Source organism: Loxodonta africana, chromosome 1, assembly GCF_030014295.1.
Source record: "Loxodonta africana isolate mLoxAfr1 chromosome 1, mLoxAfr1.hap2, whole genome shotgun sequence".
Taxonomy (NCBI): Eukaryota; Metazoa; Chordata; class Mammalia; order Proboscidea; family Elephantidae; genus Loxodonta; species Loxodonta africana.
This window is the reverse complement of record NC_087342.1, coordinates 81,397,058-81,404,034: the sequence shown is the minus strand read 5'-3', so window position 1 is coordinate 81,404,034 and position 6,977 is coordinate 81,397,058. Positions and strand designations below refer to the sequence as shown.

General features: G+C 40.0%; 1 non-coding gene across 1 annotated transcript; it reads right to left on the bottom strand.

Moving 5' to 3' along the window:
• Positions 1-6,559: 6,559 nt before the first annotated feature.
• TRNAA-UGC (transfer RNA alanine (anticodon UGC)) lies at positions 6,560-6,631 on the bottom strand. Its single transcript has one exon. It is a non-coding gene; the product is annotated as a tRNA-Ala (tRNA).
• Positions 6,632-6,977: the final 346 nt, after the last annotated feature.

Genomic DNA, 6,977 nt, shown 5'->3' with positions numbered 1-6,977 from the left:
TAGAGGGAAAATTCCTGAACATTATAAAGGGCATTTATTTCTACAAAGCCAACAGCCAACATCATCCTAAATGGAGAGAGTCTGAAAGCATTCCCCTTTGGATCAGGAAACAGACAATGATGCCCTTTATCAACACTCTTATTCAACATTGTGCTGGAGGTCCCAGCCAGAGCAATTAGGCTAGATAACGAAATAAAGGGAATCCAGATAGGTAAGGAAGTAGTGAAAGTATCTCTATTTGCAGATGACATGGTCTTATACACAGAAAACCCTAAAGAATCCTCAAGAAAACTACTGAGACTAATAGAAGAGTTCAGCAGAGTATTAGGATACAAGATAAACATACAAAAATCAGTTGGATTTCTCTGCACCAACAAAAAGAACATTGAAGAGGAAATCACCAAATGGGTACCATTTACAGTAGCACCCAAGAAGATAAAATACGTAAGAATAAATCTAACCAGAAATGTAAAAGACCTATAGAAAGAAAACTAGAAGACACTACTGCAAGAAATCAAAAGAGACCTACATAAGTGGAAAAACATACGCTGCTCATGGATAGGAAGACTGAACATTGTAAAAATGTCTATACTGACAAAAGCGATGTATAAATGCGATGCAATTCTGATCCCAATTCCAACAGCATTTTTTAATGGGATGGAGAAACAAATCACCAACTTCATATGGAAGGGAAAGAGGCTCCAGATAAGTAACATCTTACTTACTGAAAAAGAAGAACAAAGTGAGAGGCCTCCAACTACCTGATTTTAGAACCTATTACACTACCACAGTAGTCAAAACAGCCTGGTAATGCTACAACAACAGATACATAGCCCGATGGGACGGAATTGAGAACCCAGACATAAATCCATCCACATAAGAGCGGCTGACATTTGACAAAGGCCCAAAGTCAGTTAAATGGGGAAAAGACAGTTTCCTTAACAAATGGTGCTGGCATAACTGGATATCCATCTGCAAAAAAATGAAAGAAGATGCATACCGCACACCATCCACAAAAATGAACTCAAAATGGATCAGAGACTTAAATATAAAATCTGAAATGATAAAGATCTTGGAAGAAAAAATAGGGACAATGCTAGGAGCCCTAATGCATGGCATAAGCAGTATACAAATCATTACTAACAATGCAAAAACAGCAGAAGAGAAACTAGATAACTGGGAGTTCTTGAAAATCAAACACCTATGCTCAACCCAAGACTTCACCAAAAGAGTAAAAAGATTACCTACAGACTGGGAAAAAGTTCTTAGCTATGACATTTCTGATCAGCGCCTTATCTCTAAAATCTACATGATACTGCAAAAACTCAACAACAAAAAGACAAGTAACCCAATCAAAAAATGTGCAAAGGATATGAACAGGCACTTCACTAAAGAAGACATTCAGGGAGCTAAGAGATACATGGGGAAATGCTCAAGATCATGAGCGATTAGAGAAATGCAAATCGAAACCACAATGAGCTTCCATCTCACTCCAACAAGGCTGGCATTAATCCAGAAAACACAAAATTGTAGATGTTGGAGAGGTTGTGGAGAGGCTGGAACACTTATACACTGCTGATGGGAACCTAAAATGTTACAACCACTTTGGAAATAAATTTGGTGCTTCCTCAAAAAGCTAGAAATAGAACTACCATATGATCCAACAGTCACACTCCTTGGAATATACCCTAGAGAAATAAGAGTGTGTACACGAACAGACATATGCACCCCATGTTCTTTTCAGCACTGTTTACCAAGAGATCAGATTGACTGTGAAGGAACAGAGGAAGCAGCTATTCTTTACATAGGCAACTGACAACATCAACGACGGTACTAATTCAGTGGAATATGACAGCAGTAAAAAATAATGACTTCCTATTCCTTTTGTGGATTGATCCTTTTATCATTAAGCTATCTCTGTCCCTGTTACTTTTTTGTTCTGAAGTTTTCATTATTTAATATAAATATAGCCACTTTTGTTTTCTCTTGATTGTTTGTATGATAAATCTTTTTAAAAATTCTCTTTAATTTCTACCTAACTATATAGTTACATGGGGAAACCCTGGTTGTGTAGTGGCTAAGTGCTTCGGCTGCTAACCAAGAGGTCAGCAGTTCAAATCTGCCAGGCACTCCTTGGAAACTCTATGGGGGAGTTCTACTCCCTCCTATAGGTTCGCTATCAGTCAGAATCGACTTGATGGCAGCGGGTTTGGTTTTGGAATATAGTTAAACATATATGAAATGAGTTCCTTGTAGACAACTTATACAGGCAGTCCCCAGGTTATACACCTCTGACTTCAGGAGAACTCCTTTTGCCCTTTTGTGTTGGGTAAATTTGCTCTCACTTTGAAATGACTGAGTCAATCCTACTCCACCAAATTTTTCACCACAATCACATTTACATGCTGCCTGTACAGCTTTTAAATCATTGAAAAGGCTTCTAGCCTTTTCTTGCACTAAAAGAAGCCTAAATAAGAACCATAGGCACTTGTTTTGACTTACCTACAAATTTTTTAAAACATTTTTATTGTGGTGTAAGGGAAGGTTTACAAATCAAGTCAGTCTCTCATAAAAATTTATATACACCATGCTATATACTCTGGAAACCCTGGTGGCATAGTGGTAAGTGCTACAGCTGCTACACCAAAGGGTAAGCAGTTCAAACCCGCCAGGTGCTCTTTGGAAACTCTATGGGGCAGTTCTACTCTGTCCTGTAGGGTTGCTATGAGTTGGAATCAACTCGGCACCGGGTTTTTTTTTTATATACTCCTAGTTTTTCTTCCCCTTAATGAGACAGCACACTCCTTTCTCCCCTGTATTTCCATGCCCATTCTGTCAGCTTCTGTCCCCCTCTGCCTTCTTATCTCCCCTTCAGACAGGAGCTGCCCATATAGTCTCATGTGTCTACTTGATCCAAGAAGCTCACTCCTCACCAGTACCATTTTCTATCTTATACTCCAGTCCAATCCCTGTCTGAAGAGTTGGCTTTGGGAATGGTTCCTGTGTTGGGCTAACAGGTCTGCAGACCATGATCTGTGGGGTCCTTCTAGTCTCAGCCAGACCATTAAGTCTGGTCTTTTTAGGAGAATTTGAGGTCTGCATCCCACTTCTCTCCTACTTCTTCACGGATTCTCTGTCGTGTTCCCTGTTAGGGAAGTTATTGGTTGTAGCTGGGCAACATCCAGTTCTTCTGTTCTCAAGCTGATGTTTATCTACAGATTTGAATTAAAGACTTAAACACACAGTTAGGAATGGCTACCATTTCTTTTTCTGTTCTGGTTTTCTTCAGAGCTAAGAGCAGGAAGAGAGGAGTGAAGAAGCAAAGCTTCCAGAATAGGTAACTAGGGTAAAATGAAGGGCTTTTATGTAAGAGAAATAATTGAGAGTAGAATAAAGATTGCAAGAACAGGGACTTGAACCCTGAACCCTCAGATTAAAAGTCTCCTACTCTACCAACTGAGCTACCCAGGCCTATGTATATGGTATTTCTGACTACCTCCTTTAGGCTTTTATATGGCAGTTGCAATGCACTAGCTGCTCTTTCGTAATCCTGTGGTGGCCTTCTCTGTGCTACACGTTCTCTATGAGTCAGAATTGACTCGATGGTAGCAGGTTAGTTTTTTTGGTTATATGTGGCCAATTGGTTTCTTATTTCAAGTGTTCAGATAGTTTTCTTTGAATTCTCTTTGTTGGGAAGAATATTTTGTTTGAAAGAGGTGCTGTCATTCATTGGATCATTGGTCTTCCGTCTTTGCCTTGTATCTCTTTAGATTTTAATAACCAGAGTGGTGACCCCTAAACAAATCACTGCCAGTTCATGATCATACGGCTAGACAAGGAGGACTTCATTACTTGCCAAATGTTGTGATTTTATCCCTTTGTTCTTAGTTCCCCACCTGCACCTATTTTTCTGAAAGCAACATGAAGGCTACTCTTCTTCTTATCCCTCTGCATTGTCTTGTACCTCTTTCTGGCAGCTTTGGGAAACACGAGAAAAGCGGTGGAGAGATTTCGAGGACCTATGAAAATGTACAATAACGATGCAGATGCAAAGAAGCCTGGATTTAATATTCTACATTTCTGTACTTGCCTTTCTTGATGATGCACCTTGCCTACCAACGTGAGCCACTCCTTCTCAGTTTCTTTCTCTCCTTCCTCTTCCTTCTTCATGTCTTTATGCACTGTTTCCTGCCACATTCAAAGAAAAAAGGGTATTTATCTTGAGGAATTAATGTACATTATTACATATCTTCCAGAGTATGACCCAAGACAGTTCATTAGTCTTGACCTAAACCTGGGGAAAATAGTGTACAGGGAATCTGGGAACAAATGGGGAAGTTTTGTTGTGAAAGAATGACTAACCTCTCTGGCGAGGAAAGACAGAGTATTTCCTCTGGGAAAAGAGTATTGTTTACTTCTAAAAAAAAATCTCAGTACTTTCAAGAAACCAAGGCTATTTGAAAACTGAGAGAATTTGTAATTGCTCTACTTTAGTTATTTGTGGATTTCTCTTTTCTCCTAGTCTATGGCCTTATAAGGCATAGTTGGGGGTGGGTCACACATAAGTGCCTTGGATTCCTTTGTAGATGAATACCAAGACAATTCAGGGATGACTTTTAAGCAAAGTACCTCAGAGGTTAGCATTTCAATGAGAGAAGGACCCCTCCCAGCTATTTTGGCTCTCTTCTCCCGCTTGAAGTAGCTTGGAAGTCACCCAATTGCACAGCAGACCTCTAAACCTCTCACCAGGTGAGGTAAGGGACCCGCTATTTAGTTCTACCTCCATGTCAGGTGATTCTTCTACTTGTTGATAGAGGATTAAGTTGTTAAAATCCATGTTACAAATGGATTAAAATACATTTTTTTCCTGGCTTTAAAAATAGGCATTTCTGACAGGGGAAGCTCTTGTTTGAGCTTCCAGACCATTCTCCTTGGGGCATTGCCATCTTATCTTTGAGGCAGGAGAGGCCTGAACATACTAATCTTTGGAGCTCCTTCTTCTCATGCTGTCATCTGCACCCCTTTATCGAAGAGTTTACTTCTTGGCTTGTATTTCTCCACCCAAAGTATCATTATTATCAGTGACTTAGAGAAGAACACCCTGGAAGAAATACATCACTCCTGCTCATTGCAAATTTTATTAATGCTATGTAATTGTTTTCAGTGGTTTCAGCTGCTACTTGATTCCTTTTTGAACGTCGTTAAATTTTCTTTCAATTTCAAAGTTAAGCATTTGAAAACAGAAACCACATGCTTCCGAGCAACACTTTCCTTTCAGATTTGGACTACATTTTTAGTGTATCAGTCCTGTGGCCCAGAGGATAAGGCCTCTGATTCCGGGTCCGATATTGAGGGTTGGAACCCCTTCTTAGTGCCTTACTTCTGGTTTGGCAAGAAGTAGAAGCTTCTTGAAATGGCTTCCAATTGAGAGTGTTTGTTATAGGAAACACAAGCAACTGAGATGCATCTATCGATTTTTACCCTTCTCTGCTCTCTTTCTCCTCACCCTTCTACATAGTCCTTTGGATGCATCTCCCTCAAAATCTTTGGTGTGGTGTGACATGAATATGTTATGTGACTTTATTTAAAGTTCTAAAGACAAGAAAGTGGGATTCTGTAGCCAAATATAAGAAATGTAGAAGGGAAGGAATTTTAATAGGGTACTTGCCAATGCTCATACATCATTTTAATTTAGCTAGGTGTGTGTGCAGTGTGGGATATTTTCTACAACATGGTGTTTGAAATTCTCCAATGAAAGTCATTTTACGATGAACGAGAATAACTGCTCTGCTAAAACCAGGAGTGGCACAAGAAACTTTTAAGACCTTAAAGCTAATCTACTCCCAAATTGAACTATTGTGGCCAGTGATACCGTCGGTCGCTAAAATTTGGATTATAGTTGCAATGCTCATGTTGAATATCTCTGTGTGTCTTGAGCGCTGTTGTTTGGGTTGTCCAATGTCCTCTAATCACTCATCCCCCATTGACCGCTCTGTTAAAGATTGCAATAGAGGGCCATTTTAACCCATTGAGACTGAGTCAATTCTGACTCCTAAAGTCCATATTGGGCAGAGAGAACTGCCCCATAGGGTTTCCAAGGAGAGGCTGAAGGACTGGAACTGTCCACCTTTTGGTTAGCAGACGAACTCTTAACCACGGTGCCACTAAGGGCCAGAAAATCAGCTGGAAACTTTCCTCTAGTCTGACTTTCAATGATTAAAAGCATTAAGGGGTTTTCGGAGGGCCATTTCCTTTTCTCCTTTCCCTCTGTCCTTGTTCTTCTACCTTGATTATCCATGATATGCTAACTAAAACTGAATATTAATTGATTACATGTTGTGGTGAAAGTCTTCTTGCTTTGGGGCAAGGGCTGGTTCCTTCTCTGTCTCTTCCTTCTTGTCTTCCTTCTGCTGATATCCTGCCGAGGGAGATGTTAAGCCCCAACAAGTATAAATGGAAGAACAGTAAAAGCAACTGTTTGGACCATTGGCTTTCTTTTCCTGTGAGCAGAACAAACATGATAAAGGAAATTAGAGGTTGAGGTTGCTAAATGGTGAAGTGGAGGTGCCAGGAATTGAACCAGGGACCTTGTACATGCAAAGCACATGCTCTACCACTGAGCTACACCCCCTGAAGACTGACTAGCTTGATGATGACTTTTCTTTCGTAATAGCATAGTGATATTTTTCTGTGTGGTTCCTTCTTCGCATCCACCCAAAACAAAACAAAACGTTGCCTAGAATAAGACCAACCCACTAAATTAAATAAATAAAACCAAAGGGTTAAATTCCACACTTTCTGGAATTAGTAGTGTGGATACTGTCTAGTGGTGATAGATGGAGAAGGTTAACTGGTTTGTTGTTTGAATAACATTTTCTGGTCCTAGGATCTTTCCACTCCAGTAGTCCTCTCCAAGGCATACGTGCCAGCAGACTCTTTAAATGAAAGTTACTTGCCTCCACCAGGAAAGTTCCAAG